Source organism: Saccopteryx bilineata, chromosome 4, assembly GCF_036850765.1.
Source record: "Saccopteryx bilineata isolate mSacBil1 chromosome 4, mSacBil1_pri_phased_curated, whole genome shotgun sequence".
Lineage (NCBI taxonomy): Eukaryota > Metazoa > Chordata > Mammalia > Chiroptera > Emballonuridae > Saccopteryx > Saccopteryx bilineata.
This window is the reverse complement of record NC_089493.1, coordinates 61,032,382-61,054,955: the sequence shown is the minus strand read 5'-3', so window position 1 is coordinate 61,054,955 and position 22,574 is coordinate 61,032,382. Positions and strand designations below refer to the sequence as shown.

Here is a 22,574-nt window from a genome sequence, read left to right as displayed (position 1 = left end):
CGGGAGGGGAAGAGAGAGACGGAGAGGAAGGAGAGGGGGAGGGGTGGAGAAGCAGATGGGCGCTTCTCCTGTGTGCCCTGGCCAGGAATCGAACCCGGGACTCCTGCACGCAGGCTGATGCTCTACCACTGAGCCAACCAGCCAGGGCCGCAAATTCGTCTTAATAGTTAAGTGCCACGACACTATTTGGGTATCATTTGTTGTGAAAGAGACTAAAACCATGATGGTTAACTGTACCATAAGTATAGTAAAAAATTTCATAGCTGTAATTTTTAGTTACGAAAAATTAGCTAAGATGTAGTCAGTATTTGGAGGCACAGACAGGCACCAAGAAAAATGAACTGCTAAGGAGCTTCCTGACACCGTTGGGGTTCACGGATAGACCGATAAAGCGAGTACAAAGGGGTGGGCCGGGGAAAAAGGGGCGGGACGGTGAGAAACAAATCTGAGCAAGCGCAGAAACAAACAGATGTTAATGGAGGCGTAAAGGCTACAGCGCTCTCCCTTTCCGAACTGTCGTAAAGCCGCGGAGTGTCGTGTTCGCCTGGTAGAGGAGGGTTTGGTAAGGCGGCGGCGGCGGCGACAGCGGCAGAACAGCAGCAGCGGCGGCGACGGTGGCGAGGTGTTAGGTCTGCGCAGCATAGAAACGCCCACAGCTTCGGGCAAAGAGTTCCTGTGGGGCCGAATTAGGCATTCTGAGCCCAAACCTGGTGAGCTGGGCCGAACCGGGCGCTGCCGCTCGTTCAGTTTTGGTGGCGGTGACAGACGCTGTTCTTGACTATAGGGCCTATTAGGCCGAGATCTGAATCGCAGATCACGGGCTTTCGACACATCCTCTTCCACCCTTGTATCGCCTGTCTTCCATACTGGGCCACCGATTCCAGGACCCTGGGAAGAGGGTGGCTAATGATTAAGGTGAGGGGCCGGGGGGAGGGGATCGATTGGAGGCCGCGCCTGCGCGCAACGGGGGAGGGGCCGGCCTGGAGGGGAGAAAGAGGAAGGGCTGCGGCCGGGGAAGGCTGGGGTCGGCGACCGGCAGGTTATTGCTGGCTGCGTCGTGATTTAGGGTCTGGGTCTCCACAGAAGATTTAATTGTGTTTGAGCAAAGCATTCGTCTGCAGACACACCCACACCCCACATAGTAAGGGAGTGTGGGTGAGGGGATTTCTTTTTTGACTCTGCCTGGAGTCTTAGAATGGGGACTGAGGACCGAGGCTTGGGAGTGCGATTTGACAATGGAGTGATGAAGGTAACCCGCACCCGGGGTGTTGGAGGGCGCTGAGGCAGCCTTGACGGATGGGGAGTTGCCTGCTTATGTGATCAAGGAAACGTCCGCGAAACTGCAGAAATACGGACGCGTCAGATTTTGTAGAGTTGGTTTGGGCATTTTAAAAGAGAAGCTTGATATTTTTGTTGTCCTTAGGTAATTATCAGTCAGTGGCAATTCTGTAGTGGAAATAGCTGTTCTGTACTGGAGAAACAGAGGGTTTCCACAACAGTTCTTAAGTAGGTTATAATAAATCTTTACAGATACTTTTTAAGGCAAGTCTGAGTTTTTAACATTTAAGAAAATACCAGGAAGTGTAGGGTATTCATTTAATTTGTTTATGTTTGTAGTGTGGAGTGACTCCATTGTATTGTATGCTTTCCTGTTTCTTGATTTATATGCTATATGAATTAGGACTCTGGGGTAAAATGCCAGCTGACATAGACTTTTATGGTTCTTACAGTTTTTGAACCTGTCAGTCTAAACTTTATTTTATTTGGTATTTTTTTGCTTAACTTTCTTGTTTTAGGAACCTCTTGAATCAAAAGAACAGGCTGGAGAAAAGAGAAGCTGAAGTACATTTCCTTTCCCATTTTAGTTTGTCATTGCTTTCAAATGTTAGACCGTAGTTTCATTATTACATAGTTCTATAATAATGGTTTTACTTTATTGAGGTGAAAACTACATTTTAATAGTTTGTTACTGTATGTTTTTTTAGTAAAAATTTTTATATAATTAAAAACCATGTTGTTTTTTGTGCTAAACAATAGTCTGGTTGTATTTATTAGATAAAACAGATAGGATAAGAAGGACGCTCTTTTTATCTAAAAAGAATCTTGAATTGGTTGTGTTTTTTTTTAAGCCTTATTTTACTTTAGTCTGTCTTCTGTTATTTAACCTTGGACAAATGACATCTCTCTTACTTTACTTGTTTGCTGCCTAAGATTCAGAGTATGTAGTTTTCTAAGAATTAGTGAGGGTGTTTATGAATTGATCTGAACAATGTTGTATGAAAAACTACATACAATTAAGAGTATAGTCTCTCCCTGTTCATCAGGGTGCTATATCTTATGTGTGTGGATTTTTCTATCACTTTTCCCCTTTTTTTGGTGTCTGTTGGTCATTTGCATGTTAGCTATCACTAGAGTTGTTTTTGTGTGTGTGTGTGTAGCAGAGACAGAGAGAGAGTCAGAGAGAGGAACAGATAGGGACAGACAGGAACGGAGAGAGACGAGAAACATCCATTCTTCGTTGTGGCTCCTTAGTTGTTCATTGATTGATTTCTCATATGTGCCTTGACCCGGGGGGGCTACAGCAGACCGAGTGACCCCTTGCTCGAGCCAGCGACCTTGGGCTCAAGCTGGTGAGCCTTGCTCAAACCAGATGAGCCTTGCTCAAACCAGATGAGCCTGCGCTCAAGCTAATGACCTCGGGGTCTCAAACCTGGGCCCTCTGCATCCCAGTCCGACGCTCTATCCACTGCGCCACCGCCTGGTCAGGCTAGAGTTGATTTTTTTGAAGGAAGATTTAATCAACATTTTATTTTGGTGAAAAATATAGTGGAGCTCACATTTTGACAAATTTCACTTCAATACTTTATTTCCACAGGTAATTGAAAAATAGCTATAATGATATTTAAAATAAGAAAACAGCATCCCTGGCCAGGTATTTCAGTTGGTTATGGTGGTTCGGATCCACCAAGGTTGCGGGCTTGATCCCTTCTGGGGACCCATGCAACAATCAATAAATAACAAATGCATAAATAAGTGGAACAATACATCAGTGATCTCTCTCCCTCTCTAAAATAAAAAAATGAAATGAAATAAGAGAATAGCAATTTACATTCCAAAGCAAGGAATAATTAGTATTTTTATTTTAAAATTTAATATCTGGAATAAAAAACTCATTGAATCAGTTGTAATTTTTAGGTGTTTATCGTTTTGTCAAATAAGGGTTTCTATAAATGCTTTACTTACAGAATAGTTATAGGTATCCCTTTTTGACTTTTCCCTCTGTAGTCTAGGACTTCAATAGAGAAATAAAGGTGACAGGTTAAAAATGACAGTAATTTAAATATGTTATAACTTGATACTAGCATTCTATGTATGAACATTATCTTAAGAAAGAATGTAGGGCTAGAGACAGTAGTTCTGAGTTTTAGATGTAGCTATGCTTGCTATTCATTAGATCTGTGACTTTATTGATTACCATTCTAGGCTTCAGATCTCTTTCAACTGTTAAATGAGAATTATGGGATATATAACTAGTTTTCTTTAGGTCCTAAATTTAGTGGTTTGTAATATATATATAAAATGAAGCCCTGGCCGGTTGGCTCAGTGGTAGAGCATCGGCCTGGCGTGTAGAAGTCCCAGGTTCGATTCCCGGCCAGGGCACACAGGAGAAGCGCCCATCTGCTTCTCCACCCCTCCCCCTCTCCTTCCTCTCTGTCTCTCTTCCCCTCCTGCAGCCAAGGCTCCATTGGAGCAAAGATGGCCCGGGCGCTGGGGATGGCTCTGTGGCCTCTGCCTCAGGTGCTAGAATGGCTCTGGTCGCAACATAGCGACGCCCCGGAGGGGCAGAGCATCGCCCCCTGGTGGGCAGCAGTGCCGGGTGGATCCCGGTCGGGCGCATGCAGGAGTCTGTCTGACTGTCTCTCCCCGTTTCCAGCTTCAGAAAAATACAAAAAAACAAAAAAAACCCCAAACAATAAAATGATTTGTAATTTTAGTTAGGTGTTTTGATATTCATTATTGTGTTCATCATGATCCAGTCCCCAGACATAAGTGCTGTACTGAAACTACAAATTCCTTCGTAATACATCCTGTATATTAGGAAAAAAACTATGATGAAGCCATATTTATTGGTCCAGGTAATGTTTCTGTCCAATTCTGGCTATTTCTCATGATTTAATAGCACTTACATGTTACTAAAAAATGAAACTTTATTTTACTTCTGGTAATGCTCTTTAAATCATCCTGAATAATTTTTCTTTCAGAATCCTCTGATCACTGTTTAGTAAAAGTCCAAAATTATATTGAAATGCCATACACCTCTGTTCTTTCTTTTCTGAATGGCACAATCTTAACAGCTGGCCTAGGTTTCTACAGGTACTCGATTTAAATGATTACATGAAGACTGAGTGAGAAATGTTTAAAAACAAATATTACTGAGCTTACATTTTAAATAGAGGTACAGTAGTGCATTATTATTTAGTCACCCAGTAAGTATTTGTTGAATGCTTCGTGTTCTTGGCATTGTTCTTGGTCTTCAGTTAAGAAAGTACTCTGCCCTCCTGGAGTGGACTTTCTACGGGGGAAACAATAAATAAATAGAGTGGTTTTAGGTAGTGGAAAGTGCTATGAAGAAAGTAGATCATGTCATGGATGAATGGAAGTGGACCTTTACTGTGGATTGAGTGGTTAGAGAGGGCCTCTTTTTAGGGGTACTGTTTAATTTTTGATCAATAACTGGAAAGAATCAACCATAGTGAAAATCTTCAGGAAGAATGCCACAAAGGGAACAGATAATACATTAAGTTGGGTATAATTCTGGAGAACTTACAAGTAAAAATTGGGTTTCTCTTATTAGGCTTTTTCATAATTTCTTATGGACAATTTAAAAAGAAAGGTTAAATATATTTTGTGTGTAGTAACCAAATGTAATGTGTTGACCTTATTTAAATTCTGACAAACCAATAAAGAACGGCATTTTAAAAACATTTTGGGGGAAATTTGCATGTGGACAGGTATTAGGATAATATCAAGGAGTTATTGTTAATTATGTTAGGGATGATAATGTTATGTTAGGGATGATAACGGGGAGGCAGTCAGACAGACTCCCGCATGCCCCCGACCATGCCCATATTTTTTAGGCATGGAGATTGAAAAATGAGGAAAAGAAATAAGATGTCTGGCATTTGTTTAAAAATACTTAAGAGCAAAAAATGTAGGAGGGAGACGAGATAGATGAAGCAGGTGTGGCATAATCTTGATAATTGTTAGGTTCAGGTGATAGATATGAAGGTATTAATAATATTCTCTGCTTTTGTGAGTTTTGAAAATATTCATGTTTAGACATGTATTTAAAATAATTTTACCAGCACATACTCAACAAATGTGAATGTTATATTTCAGACACTGTCAGTGCTTGAGTTAAAACAAAGAGCAGGACCCTTAGGCCTGCCTGTGAAGACTTCATGGTTTGCTGGAGGAAGGCAGAATCTTCAGTATATAGTGTGTTAACATGAAATCATAGGTTTTTGTGGAGGATCAGTATCTTAGTGTTTATGTGTTTTCTTGAAAAACTTTCTTTTTCTAGAGAATTAAATGCTTAAGAAGTTCTTTATGGAACTAGCTATTTGCCAGTCTGAGTCACTGTTATAGTCATTTTCCATATTTGTATATAGTACTGTAGAACATCAGAATAAATCACTTGTTTTCACCATCTTTTCACTTCCCAATTTGCCTTTATTTAAATTTTTTATTCTGAAATAATTTAAAATGTATAGGAAAGTATAAAATAGTACTGAGAACTCTTAAATTTTACCATTTTTTTTTTAAGGGAGAGGAAAGGAGTTAGAGTCCAGCCTGCACCCCGACCGAGATCCACCCAGCAGCTCCTGTCTGGAGCTGACGCTTGGACCAACCAAGCTATCCTCAGCGCCCAAGGCTGATCCTCAGACAATGGAGCCACTGGCTGTGAGAGATGAAGAGAGTAAAGAAGGGGGAGATGGGAGGGTGGAGAAGCAGATGGTCACTTTTCATATGTGCCTTGACTGAGGATCAAACTCTGGACTTCTGCATGCTGGGCCCATGCTCTGTCCACAGAGCAAACTGGCCAGGGCCACCAATTTTTAACATTTGTCACATTTACTTTCATATTGTTTGAATCACCTTAGAATAAATTTCATATTTTATGCCCATTCGTCTCTAGACATTCACTCTGTATTGCTTTCTCTTGCATTAGTACAGTTAGTAAATTGAGGAAATTTAACATTGATAATACAAAACTTATCAACTCTATAGACCCTATTCCAGTTTTGTCAGTTTGTCCCAGTAATAGTGTTTGTTTTTATTTTTATTATTTATTTATTTTTTTGTGACAGGGACAGAGAGAGGGACAGACAGGCAGAAAGGGAGAGAGATGAGAAGCATCAATTCTTTTTTTTTTTTTTTTTTAATTTTTAGAGAGGAGAGAGAGTGAGAGAGAGAGAGAGAGAAGGGGGAGGAACAGGAAGCATCAACTCCCATATGTGCCTGCCCAGGGTTTTGAACAGGGGACCTCAGTGTTCCAGGTTGATGCTTTATCCACTGCGCCACCACAGGTCAGGCGAGAAGTGTCAATTGTTTATTGTGGCTCCTTAGTTGTTCATTGATTGCTTTCTCATACGTGCCTTGACGGGGGGTGGGGGGTCAGAGGGTGGGACTACAACAGACCGAGTGATCAAATCTTTAACAAAGCCACTCTTTTATTATTCTACTTTCTTTTTCAAATAAGTGATTTATTTTATTTTTTATTTATTTTTGTATTTTTCTGAAGTTGGAAACGGGGAGGCAGTCAGACAGACTCCTGCATGCCCCCGACCGGGATCCACCCAGCATGCCCACCAGGGGGCGATGCTCTGCCCATCTGGGGTGTCGCTCTGTTGCAACCAGAGCCATTCTAGCGCCTGAGGCAGAGGCCACAGAGCCATCCTCAGCGCCCGGCCAACTTTGCTCCAGTGGAGCCTTGGCTGTGGAAGGGGAAGAGAGAGACAGAGAGGAAGGAGAGGGGGAGTGGTGGAGAAGCAGATGGTGTGTGCCCTGCTCCTGTGTGCCCTGGCCGGGAATCGAACCCAGGACTCCTGCACGCCAGGCTGACGCTCTACCACTGAACCAACTGGCCAGGGCCTAGTGAATTATATATATATATATATATATATTTTTTTAAAACAGTAGATTTTTTTTTTTTTTTTTAAGGGAGTTTCTTTTTTTTTTTTTTTTTTTTTAATTTTTTTTATTTCTTTCTTTATTTATTTTTAGAGAGGATAGAGAGACAGAGAGAAGGGGGAGGAGCTGGAAGCATCAACTCCCATATGTGCCTTGACCAGGCAAGCCCAGGGCTTTGAACCGGCAACCTCAGCGTTTCCAGGTTGACGCTTTACCCACTGCGCCACCACAGGTCAGGCTCTTTTTTTTTTTTTAACAGACATTTTTTTTTATTTATTCATTTTAGAGAGGAGAGGGAGAGAGAGAGAGAGAGAGAGAGAGAGAAGGGAGGGAGGAGCTGAAAGCATCAGCTCCCATATGTGCCTTGACCAGGCAAGCCCAAGGTTTTGAACCGGCGACCTCAGCATTTCCAGGTCGAGGCTTTATCCATTGCGCCACCACAGGTCAGGCTGAATTATATTTTTAAGAGAGAGAGGAAGGAGGAGAGAGTAAGGATAGAGATGAGAAGCAGCCACTTGTAGTTGCTTCACTTTAGTTCATTGATTGCTTCTCATATATGTATTCACCAGGGACCCAAGCTGAGCGAATGACCCCTTACTCAAGCTAGATACCCAGTTACCATGGGCCTCAAAACTGACCTTTGGGCTCAAACCAGCTGTCCTGGGATTGTTTTGATCCTGTGCTCAAGCTGGTCTCGTCAGGGTTTTGAACCAGGGACCTTAGCATTTCAGGTTGATGCTCTATCCACTGCACCACCACTGGTTAGGCCAAATAAGTGATTCTGATTTGATCTTGATTGTGATCAAATGAAAAAGAAGGAATGAAATAAAAGGTCATATTATGTTGTGTTACCTTGTGTGTGTGTTTCGGGGTAGGTTTAACGACTTAACTGTTAAAAAATTACTTAAGGTTTACATATGTAAAACTTTTTTTTTTTTTTTACAGAGACAGAGTCAGAGAGAGGGATAGACAGGGATGGCAAGATGAGAAGCATCAATCATTAATTTTTTGTTGCGCGTTGCGACACCGTAGTTGTTCATTGATTGCTTTCTCTTATGTGCCTTGACCGTGGGCCTTCAGCAGACCGAGCAACCCCTTGCTTGAGCCAGCGACTTTGGGTCCATGCTGGTGAGCTTTGCTCAAACTCTATGAGCCCGCGTTCAAGCTGGCGACCTCGGGGTCTCAAACCTGGGTCTTCTGCATCCCAGTCCGACGCTCTATCCACTGCGCCACTGCCTGTCAGGCTTAAAACTGTTTTTAAGTGCTAAGACTTCTTGGTGTGAAGAAAATTGTTGCTTTTTAACTAGGTTTTTTTTTTTCCCAGTGCGCGCAAGAGACAGAGAAAGAGAGATGTGAGTTGTATCAACATGTAGTTGTGGCACTTTAGTTCTTTTTTTTTTTTTTTTTTTACAGAGACAGAGAGTGAGTCAGAGAGAAGGATAGACAGGGACAGGCAGGAACGGAGAGAGATGAGAAGCATCAATCATTAGTTTTTCATTGTGCGTTGCAACACCTTAGTTGTTCATTGATTGCTTTCTCATGTGCCTTGACCGCGGGCCTTCAGCAGACCAAGTAACCCCTTGCTGGAGCCAGCGACCTTGGTTTCAAGCTGGTGGGCTTTTGCTCAAACCAGATGAGCCCGCGCTCAAGCTGGTGACCTCGGGGTCTTGAACCTGGGTCTTCCGCATCCCAGTCTGACGCTCTATCCACTGCGCCACTGCCTGGTCAGGCATGGCACTTTAGTTCTTAATTGCTTCTTATATGTTCCTTGGCTGGGGAGTTTCCTGCTGAGCCAGTGACCCTTTGCTAGAGCCAGTGACCTTGGGCTTTAAGCTAACAACCTTGGGCTTATGCCAGTGACCATGGGGTCATGTCTTTGATCTCACGCTCAAGCCTGCGACCCCACACTCAAGTTGGCAACTTCACACTCAAGTTGGCAGCTCCACACTCAAGCTGGAAGAGCCTGCGCTCAGTCCAGAGACCGTGAGGTTTCAAACCTGGGACCTCAGTGTCCAAGGTTGATATTCTGTCTGCTTTGCCATCACTAATCAGGCTTATCTTTTTAAATGAAAACTTTTTATCATAATACGGAATATTTCTGTGTTAGTGGAAACTCACAGGCACATTATTTCAGGCAGTTACTTTAATATCTTGGTATATTTCACACATTCTCTCACCTGTACATGAGTATGACCTTGATTTATTTTTTAAACCTAACATGTTTTTTTCTAGACAATATTTCGAGTGATTTTTATTTTTGGACTAATTAGTATCTGTACATGGTTTACAAAATTGGTTCCAAAAGGCTTATACTGAGAAACATTAGTTCTCTGTCCAACCTCTCCTAATTCGCTAGTCTACTTCCTAAGCAGAAACACTTTCAGCTCTCAAAATTTTCTTCTAGCATTTACTTTCATATTTCTCAATAGTATGCTTATATGTCCATTTAGCCACTTTTTTTTTTTTTTTTCATTTTTCTGAAGCTGGAAACAGGGAGAGACAGACAGACTCCCGCATGCGCCCGACCGGGATCCACCCGGCACGCCCACCAGGGGCGATGCTCTGCTCACCAGGGGGCGATGCTCTGCCCATCCTGGGCGTCGCCATGTTGCGACCAGAGCCACTCTAGTGCCTGGGGCAGAGGCCACAGAGCCATCCCCAGCGCCCGGGCCATCTTTGCTCCAATGGAGCCTTGGCTGCAGGAGGGGAAGAGAGAGACAGAGAGGAAAGCATGGCGGAGGGGTGGAGAAGCAAATGGGCACTTCTCCTGTGTGCCCTGGCCAGGAATCGAACCCGGGTCCTCCGCACGCTAGGCCATTTAGCCACTTTTAATGTCAGTTTTGTTTTTTAAAAAATTATTTAATTTTTTTTAAGGATAAAAGTAATACATACCAAATTCAGGTGCAAAGGAAGTAAAATAAGTCTTGACATCCCTGCCTTCCTACTATCCAGTTGTTTTTTCTGGACACATATCTCTTCTTACTATTTTATATGTATCTGCAGAGTAGCAGTTTTCGGTGTATGGTCTGGATTCTTTTTTTTAGAGAGAGAGAGAAAGAAAGGAAGGGAGAGAGATGAGAACCATCAACTCGTAGTTGTGGCATTTTAGTTCATTGCTTTCTCATAGTGTCTTGACTGGGATCTCTAGTCAAGTGACCCTTTGCTCAAGCTAGTGACCTTGGGCTCAAGCCAGCAACCCTGGACTTCAACACAGCAACCTTTGGGCTCAAGCCAGCTACCATAGGATCTTGTTGATGATCCCACTTTCAAGATGGTGAGCCTGCATTCACACTAGATCAGTCCATGCCAAGTGTAGATCTTGGGGTTTTGAACCTGGACTTCAGTGTCCCAGGTCAATGCTCTATCATGTGTGCCACCACTGGTCAGGCTGGCCTGGATTTTTAAGGGAGTTTTCAAATGTTTTCAGAAGGTCTGCCAGGTTCAGACTATTTCATAATACTAAGTTCTTCTTTTCTACTTAACTGTGTTGACATTTGCAGTGATGGTGCAAACACAGTGGTGGATAAAACTGCTGGCCCTGCAATGCATATCAGGGCAGTGGCAAAACCTCTACTAGTAATCATTATATTCTTCACCTCCACACATTTATAGGGAAAAATTGGTTTCATTTAGGAATGTCTTTTGCGAAGCAGTAAAACTTGTTACTTTTATTAATCTTGACTTTTTTAAAAAAGATTTTATTTATTGATTTTAGAGAAAAGAAAGAGAGAAGGCAGGAGGGGGGGGGCATCAACTGGTAGTTGTTTCTTGTATGTTCCTTGACTGAGCAAGCTTGGGGTTTCATACCAGCAACCTCAGTATTCCAAGTCAATGCTTTTATCTGCTGTGCCACCACAAGTCAGGCAAATTTTGATGCTTTGATACTTGTCTATTTAATATTTCATGTGACAAAATAGGAAGAATGTTATAAAGTGCTTCTGCTGCATACAAAAGTATGATGCTTGTCTTGAAAAAAAAATACTTGTGTGATTGACTTGCATGCTGGGTTAGCAAACTAGTTGCTTTTTCATATCACACTATTTTTACTTGAAAGAAGGACATGCTATGGCTATTTAAACTTGGGTATTTGTACATATTTTCTCAAAAATAAGTGAAGTGAGCCTGTCAGTTCAGGGAAAACAATTGACAATTTATTGCTTAGATGAAATTCAGGCTCTCAAGAAAAAATTAGAATTTTGGAAAACATGTCTGCCACTATGAGCTTGGCAGTTTCTCAGGACCTTTCTGATGATATTGATGTGATATTAACAAATGTATGTGTGTGTGTTTGTATATATATATATTTTGCTATTACATAATGAAATGTGTCAGTATTTGGAAAGATGTGCATGACTTAGGCCAACTTATTTCAAATGATCAGTGTGCGATATTACAAAATCTTTCTGTGGGTAAACAACTTAAGTGCGACATAGAGCAGTCATTTTTTAATGAAGTGGTATGGAAAGTTTCATTGACGTGGTTTTTGGTTCCACATTACATCTAACCTTTTAAAAAATTACACTTGCTAAGTTTTTTGTTTGAGAGGGGCGAGGAGAGAGGCAGGAAGGGAGCAAGAAGCATCATCTCGATGTTCCACTGAGCTGTACCATTGATTGCTCCCCGTATGTGTCCCGTACGTGGTTGGTGGTTGGGGCACATATGGGAGTCTGTCTCTCTGTCACTCCTTCTCTCACTTGGAAAAGAAAAAAAAAATCTGCTTTTCTACTAGTAACCCAAACATTAAAGAGATTTGTAAAATATATATAGCAGTGCCACTCTTCTCAAATTTTTTGGAAAATATATTCATAAATGGTACTTACATTAGCATGTAATGGGTTCGCTATTGCTGTTTTCAAATAATTTTTAAACATTTATCAACTTTATTTTCTAATTATCAATAGCTGTAACCCACATACTAAAATCTATTTGGATTTCTCAGTTATTTTTAAGAGTATAAAGGGATTCACAAGTCAAAAAGTTTGAGAATTGCATTATGTTTTGACTGCTTATGGGAAAGGAATTCACTGTTCTTTCTTCACCCTTTCACCCAGAAAATTGTATCACAATTTTAGATGATCATAAGTAGCAATTCAGCTGGCATTTATTTATTTTTTATTTTTTTATATTTATGACAGAGACAGCCAGAGAGAGGGACAGATAGAAAGGAAGGGAGAGAGATGAGAATCATCAATTCTTAGTTGCAGCACTTTGGTTGTTCATTGATTGCTTTCTCATATGTGCCTTGACGGGGGGGGGGGGGGGCGCTACAGCAGAGTGAGTGACCCCTTGCTCAAGCCAGCGGCCTTTGGGCTCAAGCCAGTGACCCTTACCTGCTCAAGCCAGATGAGCCTGTTCTCAAGCCGTCAGCCTGCATTTATTGATTGTCAACTCTGGGACCACATAAATGAAAACAAAGACTTGGCTCTGGTGAGAAAGAAGTAAATTTACAAATGGTGATTATGAACTAACTGAGCTGGAAAAAGAAGTTATGGGATGCAATAGTTTTATAAATGTAAGATGGTCAGGAATAGTCTCATGGTTAAGGAACCATTTGAGCATAGACCTAAATGAAGCGAGGGAGAGAGCCTTGTGGATATCAGGAGGACAAGCATCCTGGGCAGATTGAATAGGAATAGCATATTTGGCCTGCTCAGAGAATAGCCTGGAAATAGTGGCTGAAGTGGAGTGGATGAGGGGAATGGTAGTCTCTGAGGACTAAGGTAACAACGGCTTTTGTCCTTCAGTTTTAGGAAATATTCTTGTATTAGCTTTGATAACTTCTTAGTCATTTTTTCTTCTATTCTGCTGTCAGTCAGATGGTAAGATTTTGTTGCTATCTCTTACTTGCTACTAGCCCCCCCCCCCCTTTTTGGGTGCATATAAATATTATTTCATTTGTTAATTTAGTGGAGATTATAAGGAAATTTGAGATAAAGATGTGTGTATAGGCCCTGGCCAGTTGGCTCAGTGGTAGAGTGTTGGCCTGGCGTGCAGGAGTCCTGGGTTTGATTCCCGGCCAGGGCACACAGGAGAAGCACTCATCTGCTTCTCCACCCCTCCCCCTCTCCTTCCTCTCTGTCTCTCTCTTCCCCTCCCGCAGCCAAGGCTCCATTGGAGCAAAGTTGGCCCGGGCGCTGAGGATGACTTTATGGCCTCTGCCTCAGGCACTAAAATGGGTCTGGTTGCAACAGAGTGACTCCCCAGATGGGCGGAGCATCGCCCCCTGATGGGCATGCCGGGTGGATCCCGGTCGGGTGCATGTGGGAGTCTGTTTGACTGCCTCCCCGTTTTCAACTTCAGAAAAATACCAAAAAAACAGATGTGTGTATAATTTACCATGTTTAAACAAGATGTGAATTTTTTGCTTTTAATAAATAGAACAGTTTAACCCGAAAGAACTTATATTATTGATCTGGAATTAGCCTCTCTTTGAATTTTTAGTGGTAAAGTCCTATTTAAATATGTGAATAAATAGTTCTTTTAATATATGCAGTGAATAGGTTCGCTTTACAAAGCATACATTTTATTAAGAAAATCATTACCCTGGCCAATGGCTCAGTGGATAGAGTGTTGGCCCAGCATATGGACATCCTGGGTTTGATTTCCAGTTAGGGCACGCAAGGAAAGAGACTGTCTGCTTTTCTCCTTGCTTCTCCCTCTTCCCCTTCTACAGCCAGTGGCTTGAATTTGAGCGTTGCCCGGGCACTGAGGATAGCTCTGTTGAAGTGTGTTAGCATCAGGTGTTAAAAATAACAGGCCTGGCCCTGGCCAGTTGGCTCAGCGGTAGAGTTTTGGCCTGGTGTGTAGAAGTCCCAGGTTCGATTCCTGGCCAGAGCACACAGGAGAAGCTCCCATCTGCTTCCCCACCCCTCCCCTGATCCTTCCTCTCTATCTCTCTTCTCCTGCAGCCAAGCCTCCATTGGAGCAAAGTTGGCCCCTGTGCTATGGATGGCTCCATGGCCTCTGCCTCAGTTGCTAGAATGGCTCTGATTGCAGTGGAGCAGTGCCCCAGAGGGGCTGAGCATCTCCCTCTGGTGGGTATGCCGGGTGGATCCTGATTGGGTACATGTGGGAGTCTATGTGTCTGCCTCCCCCTGCTTCTCACTTCAGAAAAATACAAAAAATAAAAAATAATAGCTTGCCTGGCCTGTGGTGGCGCAGTGGATAAGGCGTTGTCCTGGAATGCTGAGGTTACTGGTTCAAAACCTTGGGCTTGCCTGGTCAAGGCACATGTGGGAGTTGATGCTACTTGCTCCTACTCTCTTCTCTCTCTCTCTCTTTCTCCGCTCTCTAAAATAAATAAAATCTTAAAAAAAAAAAAGCTCAGTACTTTAGCATCAGCCCCAGATGGGGTTGCAGAGTGGACCCTGGTCAGGATGCATGTGGGAGTCTGTCTCACTCTCTCCCCTCCTCTCACCTAAATAAATAAAATTTTAAAAAAGAAAGAAGTGGAGAGATCAAAGCCAACAACTTATGTAAGAATTAAGATCTAGCCTGACTTGCGGTGGCACAGAGTATAAAGCTTTGACCTGAAATGTTGAGGTTGCCCATTCGAAACCCTGGCCTTGCTTGGTCAAGGCACATACGGGAAGCAAGTATTATGAATTGATGCTTCCTTCTTCTTCCCTCTCTTTCTCTTTCTGTCCTCTAAAAATCAATAAATACAAATTAAAAAAAAATAATAAAAACAAAAATCCAGCCCTGGGTGCATAGCTTGGTTGGTTAGAGCAGTGGTCCCCAACCTTTTTGGGCCACGGACCGGTCTAATGTCAGAAAATATTTTCATGGACCGGCCTTTAGGGTGGGATGGATAAATGTATCATGTGACCAAGACAAGCGTAGAGTGAGTCTTTTTTTTTTTTTTTTTTTTTTAAAGAGTGAGTCTTAGACGGATGTAACAGAGGGAATCTGGTCTTTTTTTTTTTTTTTTTTTCTTAAGCTGGAAACGGGGAGGCAGTCAGACAGACTCCTGCATGCGCCCAACCGGGATCCACCCAGCACGCCCACCAGGGGGCGATGCTCTGCCCATCCTGGGCATCAGTCTGTCACGACCAGAGCCATTCTAGCGCCTGAGGCAGAGGCCATGGAGCCATCCTCAGCGCCAGCGCCTGGGCCAACTTTGTTCCAGTGGAGCCTTGGCTGTGGGAGGGGAAGAGAGAGACAGAGAGGAAGGAGAGGGGGAGGGGTGGAGAAGCAGATGGGCGCCTCTCCTGTGTGCCCTGGCCGGGAATTGAACCCAGGACTTCCGCACGCCAGGCCGATGCTCTACCACTGAGCCAACTGGCCAGGGCCTGGTCATTTTTTAAAAATAAAACATTGTTCAGACTTAAATATAAATAAAACGGAAATAATGTAAGTTATTTATTCTTTCTCTGTGGACTGGTACTGGTCCATGGCCTGGGGTTGGGGACCACTGGGTTAGAGCATTGTCTGGATATGTAGAAGGTGCTGGTTTAATCCCCAGTCAGGACACATACAGAAATAGATGTTTCTGTCTCTATCCCCTCTTCCCCTTCTTCTCTCTAAAAATCAGTAAATAAATTAAAAAAAAATCAAGATCCAGATGTTTGTGTCAGGTCTTAGTCAAATCACTAATTACTTCTGTAATCCTTAGTTCTGTGGAGAAACCAGTGGTCCCTCCTCTATCGTGGGGTTAGGTTCCAGAACCCCCACGATAGGCGAAAATCCATGAAGTAGCAACCTTATATTTATTTTATTCTTTACATATATTTTAAGGCTTTATAAACCCTACCCACACTGTTATTAACCTTTCTCACACTCTTATAAACACCTCTTATGATCTTAAACATTTTTCTGTACTCTTAAACATATGTAATTTTAATAACATATAAAATTCTATGTGAGTACTCACCAGTGAATATACTATAACTTGAATGATCAAGGTGATGATGATTTAATATTCTTTTTAATATATTTTAATTAGTATTTTTTATATTTTTTATTTTCAATTTTTTAGGCTAGAAAATGCTTATTTTACTGCAAAAATAATTAAAATAATAAATATATAAAAATACCTATATACTGCAAAATCCCGCAATATAGCAAAAAATCTGTGATACAAAATTAGATACCAGTATATACAATTTAAAAATCCACGATATAGTGAGACTGTGAAAAGTAAACCGCGATATGGCAAGGAACGACTGTAGTAGTTTGAGATGAGAAGCATCAATCATTAGTTTATCTTTGCGCATTGCAACACCTTAATTGTTCATTGATTGCCTTCTCATACATGCCTTGACAGCGGGCCTTCAGCAGACCTAGTAACCCCTTGCTCGAGCCAGCGACCTTGGGCTCAAGCTGGTAAGCTTTTGCTCAAACCAGATGAGCCCTCGCTCAAGCTAGCAACCTTGGGGGTCTCGAACCTGGGTCTTCCGCATCCCAGTCTGACACTCTATCCACTGCACCACAGCCCAGTCAGGCTGTAGTAGTTTTCTTTTAAGTGGGGATAAGATGAAATAAAAATAAGACACATAGTTTCTTCTTGACAGGCCTTGTCTGGCCGTTGACCACCTCTGATCTCACTGTATACCATCTTCCTTTCCTCCCACTAACCTTTTTCTGTTCTCTGCACATATTAGACCTATTCCTACCACATGATCTTTCGTATTGTTTTCTTTACCAGGAATGCTCTTCCTCTTAGAATTGTGCGGCTTAGCTGATTGGTGGCCCGTTTTTTCTCATACTTCATTCAGGACTTGTTCTAAGCAAGGAACCTTTCTATGGTCAGCTTTACCATTGTTTTATTTCCTTTTTTTTTTTTTTTTTTTTTTTACAGAGAGAGAATCAGAGAGAGGGATAGACAGGGACAAACAGACAGGAATGGAAAGATGAGAAGCATCTATCATTAGTTTTTCATTGCGCATTGCGACACCTTAGTTGTTCATTGATTGCTTTCTCATATGTGCCTTGACCGTAGGCCTTCAGCAGACCAAGTAACCTCTTGCTCAAGCCAGCGACCTTGGGTCCAAGCTGGTGAGCTTTTGCTCAAACCAGATGAGCCGGTGCTCAAGCTGGCGACCTCGGGGTCTAGAACCTGGGTCTTCCGCATCCCAGTCCGACGCTCTATCCACTGAGTCACCGCCTGGTCAGACTGTTTTATTTCCTTAATAGCACATACTTACTTCTCTCTAAAATTAACTTGATTGTTTATTTGTCTGTGCCTTGTTTGTCCTCATCTACATGTAATTTCCATGAGAGAGCAAAGACTTTCTGTATCCTGTTCTTGGCTGATCCCAGTTCCTAGAACAGTACCCAGCGTATCATAGGCTCTCAATAAATATTTATTGAATTAAAAAATTAAGGAATAAATGTTATCTGGTATATTATCAATGATATTGTATTTCCTAAAATATTAAGCTACTGTAAAATTTGTTCCTTCAGTGACATTTCCAGATCCTGGTCTGATTCCAGATGGTGGGAATGTCGAAAGTCTGTATAACCCAACTTGGATTTACCCTTTTTGCCGTAGCTGAGCTGATCTTTCTGAAACTCTCTTTTTGGACTGTTGGACCTTACCTATTTTATCCCAGTGTGAACGAGTATTTGTCTTTATAGATAACAATTCTAATGCCTGGACTTACTTTTCAGTCATCATCTTTTATCTTGAACAGGCTTCAGTTTAAAATGCTTTTTCTTTTCTCTTATCATTTTTACTAACCCTCAGTTGCATTTTTTTCTGATTATCTGGAAGAATTCATAGTTTATATATACTGAAACCAAATTCTGAAAATTGCCAAAAAATTATTTAAATAAATGCATGTAGGGTGAGGATTACTATTTTCTTTAGAATATGAATTTTTTGGGCCCTGGCCAGTTGGCTCAGTGGTAGAGCATCAGCCTGGCATGTGGATATGTGGATGTCCCAGGTTCGATTCCCTATCAGGGCACACAGGAGAAGTGACCATCTGCTTTTTCATCCCTCCCTCTTCTCTCTCTCTCTCTCTCTCTTTTTGCTTCCCACAGCCATGGCTCAAATGGTTCAAACAAGTTGGCCCTGGGCGCTTAGGATAGCTCCATGGCCGCATCTCAGGTACTAAAATAGCTATGTTACTGAGCAGTGGTCCTAGAAGGGCAGAGCATCGCCCCATATAGGGCTTGCCAGGTGGATCCTGGTTGGAACACATGTAGGACTCATTCCTTCTGCCTCCCGCCTCTCAATAATAAAATAAATTTTCTTTTACGGGGGGGGGGGGGATGACAGGGTAGCATATTAACCATCTTCTTAATTATCAACTTGAGCAGTAAGTGGTAGCAAAAACAAAACAAAACAAAACAAATGGTTGTTGAATAAAGTGATGATATTAGCATACAGGATAATAAACCCTTGTTTTTCCCAAACCGTTATTCTAGGACTGTTTAATAGCTTGCTGTTGCCTGACCTGTGGTGGCGCAGTGGATAAAGTGTCGACCTGGAAACACTGAGGTTGTCGGTTCAAAACCCTGGGCTTGCCTGGTCAAGGCACATATGGAAGTTGATGCTTCCTGCTCCTCCTTTCTGTCTGTCTCTTCTCTCTAAAATGAATAAAAAATAATAGCTTGCTGTTTTTGTTTCTTGCCACAAGGATTTTAATTTTTTTTTCCTTTGCATTTTTCCAAAGCTGGAAACAGGGAGGCAGTCAGACAGACTCCCACATGCGCCCTACCGGGATCCACCCAGCATGCCCACCAGGGGGCGATGCTCTGCCCATCTGGGGTGCTGCTCTGTTGCGACCAGAGCCATTCTGGTGCCTGAGGCAGAGGCCACAGAGCCATCCTCAGCGCCCGGGTCATCTTTGCTCCAATGGAGCCTTGGCTGCGGGAGGGGAAGAGAGAGACAGAGAAGGAGAGGGGAAGGGGTGGAAAAGCAGATGGGCGCTTCTCTGTGCCCTGGCTAGGAATTGAACCCAGGACTCCTGCACGCCAGGCCGACGCTCTACCACTGAGCCAACCGGCAGGGCCAGGATTTTAAATTTGATGTCTGAATACACAGATCCACAGGTGAAAAAAATGTCATTTAGTCAGAATAATCTTGGAAAGCTCTAAAATCCGTAAAAAATAAAATTATAAACATACCATCTTTCAAAGTTCAACACACTGTTTTTCCTTTAGTATTAAATCACATTTTATTTGTCAAACAGCAGATGAAGTAGTAGTCTGTGTTTATAGTCTATGTTGTGGGAAGAGTAAATAGCTGTAAACATAAGAATCTGACAGCACAACAAGATGTTCATATCATGCGAGGTACAGGGTGTAGTGAGACCAACTGGAGAGTAGTAAAATTTGATCATTTTGTGTTCATTCTGGGCATATAATCATTTAGCAAAATGGCAAGCATAATCTACATGGTTTAAGTTATTTTTTCTTCATATATTTAAATTCACATTGTGGGTGTGTGCTCTCTATCCAGAAGTATTCTCCCTGATCCAGTTTTCACTATTTCTTTACCATTAATCATTAAAACATCAGTCACTTTTCCTGGTCTGTTATGACTCTATTTCTCATTCTCTAGAACATACTCTTTTACTAATGCTCTTAGGTTACATATTTTGACCTAAATCACATAGGCAGGGAAAAACAACTTTTATCTAAAATATATTGGTTTTCAAGGAGAAATTGTTTCCTTGGGCAGTTTTGCTCAACACATCAGATCCTACATTCTCAGGGAAGCTGCCATCTTTCTGGACTAGTTTTCTGTTTTATTTTTATTTATGTTACCCTAATCTTGGGTTTGAGTCTTTAACAACTCAGAGTTTTGGCTTGATCTTCAAGAGGTACAGTCAAATATGATAGATACTTTGAGGTGAGTGTACCTAGAGAATTGAAGGTCTACTTTTTTGTTATTTTTAGATTTAATTTATTGATTTTACAGAGAGGTGAGAAAATGGAGAGGGAGCAAGAAGTATCAACTCATAGTTGCTTCACTTTAGTTGTTCGTTGATATATATATATCAAGACATATATATATGTCTTGACCTGGCAAGCCCAGGACTTCAAACTTGCTACCTCAGCATTCCAAGCTGGTGCTTAATCTACTGCACCATGACAGTCCAGATGAAGGCCTGCTTTTTTTTTTCTTAGATTTTATTTATTTATTTTTAGAGAGAGAGAGAGAGAGAGAAGGGAGGAGGAGCAGAAAGCATCAACTCTCCTATGTGCCTTAAAGCAGATAAGCCCAGGGTTTCGAACCGGTGACCTCAGCAGCATTCCAGATCGACCCTTTATCCACTGTGCCACCTGGGATCAGACGAAGGCCTGCTTTTTAAAATTCAAAGGGAAAGTTGGTGGACTTCTTGAGGTTGATTTCTAAAACCTAGCTGACTCTTCAACTTAAAAACAATAATAAAAGCCAGAATATGCATACTTTGTTTTGCTTAAAAATTTCAACAACCCTTTGAAATACTAAAGATTTCCATTTTTCAGATGTGGACATTTAGGTACAAAATGGTTAGTAACTTGCTAAAAGACTCCTGTCAGTGATGGAGTTAAAAAGGGATTTAAGTCAGTAGGTTTTAAATCACCTGGGAAAGGAATTCCAAAATTCAGAGGCTTAACCATTAACCAGTATTTCTGTGTTGCCTTTAAGGAGGACAGTGTTTTACCTCCAGTAGGCAAGATCCTTATCAAAAGAGAGGAAAGGATGGTGATGTTTTATTTGTGTGGTGTGATTAGGGGGGCATACTTTCTTTGTGCTTTTTCTGTGTATTCCGGATTTTCTATAGTGAATATATTTTAAAAAGCAATTTAATTGAGTTGTAATTTCTATACAGGATAAACCACACATTTTTTTTTTGGTTTGTGTGTGTGTGACAGAGAGAGAGAGAGACAGATAGGGACAGACAGACAGGAAGTGACAGATGAGAAGCATCAATTCTTTGTTGCGGCACCTTAGTTGTTCATTGATTGCTTCTTCATATGTGCCTTGACCTGGGGGGGGGGGCTATAGCAGACCGAGTGACCCCTTGCTCTAGCCAGTGGGCTCAAGCTGGTGATCTGTGCTCAAACCAGATGATCCTGTGCTCAAGCTGGCAACCTCAGGGTTTTGAACCTGGGTCCTCTGTATTCCAGTCCAACACTCCACTGCGCCACTGCCCAATTAGGCAAGCCACACATTTTAATGTACGGTTAGTTCATTGAGTTTTGGCAAATGCATATATCTGTGTAACCAACACCCCAGTCAGGACATAAACATTACATCACCCTAGAAATTCTTTCTTGCTCCTTTTCCATAAGTTTCCCCATCTCCTGTCTCATGCAACCACTGATGTGATTTTTAACATTATGGATTAGAATGTCATATAACTAGAATTGTGTAGCATCACTCTTTTGTGCCTAGCTTCTTTTGATCTTCAAATGTTTTTCTTTTATCATTTTTTGTTTTTATTTTATATTAAAGTATAGTTAGCATACAACAATTATATTAGTTTCAGGTGTACAATATAGTGATTAGACATTTGTATATCTTACGATGTTATTTGCTCTAGCATTTTATTGTGAAAATAATCTCAAACATATAAAATGAATTAAAAGAATTGTGCAGTGAACACCTATCTCTCCATCACCTAGATTCTGCATTGTTTTTTGGGGTTTTTTAGCTAGCAAGAGACAGACAGACATACAGGAAGATAGATGAGAAGCATCAGCTCATAGTTGCGGCACTTTAGTTCATTGATTGCTTCTCATATGTGCCTTGACGGGGGTGGGGTGGGGTGCTCAAGCCAGCAATCTTTGGTCCCTAGCCTGCGACCATGGGATCATGTTGATGATCCCACACTCAAGCCAGCGACCCCATGCTCAAACTGGTGAGCCCGCATTCAAGCTGACCTCAGGATTTTAAACCTGGGCCCTCAGCATTCTAGGTCACCGCCGTTACCTGTGCCACCACCTGGGCAGGTTAGATTCTGTTATTTTTGCTTTATCACATGTCTGTGTCTTTGTTCATTTAACCATCCATCAGTCATGTGTATTGGTATTTTTTGTCTTTTTTTTTTTTTTTTTTTTGCATTTTAAAGTAAGTTGTAGACATCAGTGCTTTTACCCCTGAACAAATTCAGCTTCCGTATCATGAACTCAAGCTGCATGTTTGCTTACAATTCTTTATTTTTTAAATATTCAGGCTGTCATTCAAATACAGGGTTTTTCCCCCCATTTTTTGTTTTCTTTTTAAAGTGAGAGGAGGGGAAAAGGAGACAGACTCCCACATGTATCCTAACTGGAATCTACCCAGCAACCTGTGTAGGGCTGATGCTGGAATCAGCTGTGCAGTTTTAGTGCTTGAGGCTGATGCTTTGACAACCAAGCTATCTTCAGTGCCTGGGGTGATGCTAGAACCAGTGGAGCCACTGGCTGAGGGACCTGGAATTGAACCTCAGACATCCATA

At 41.9% G+C, this 22,574-nt stretch overlaps 1 protein-coding gene across 6 annotated transcripts in view; it reads left to right on the top strand.

The window, feature by feature from the left end:
• The first annotated feature begins 503 nt into the window (after positions 1 to 503).
• RNF111 (ring finger protein 111) overlaps positions 504 to 22,574 on the top strand; it is a 123,581-nt gene continuing 101,510 nt past the window's right edge. For 3 of the 6 annotated variants that reach the window (XM_066275611.1, XM_066275607.1, XM_066275606.1), the window contains exon 1: positions 506 to 915. The gene's annotated coding sequence lies outside the window, so the exon portion shown is untranslated. Of the gene's footprint in view, positions 916 to 1,002; positions 1,250 to 22,574 lie in introns of those variants that run through there. The other 3 variants (XM_066275604.1, XM_066275603.1, XM_066275605.1) reach the window with 3 other exon arrangements.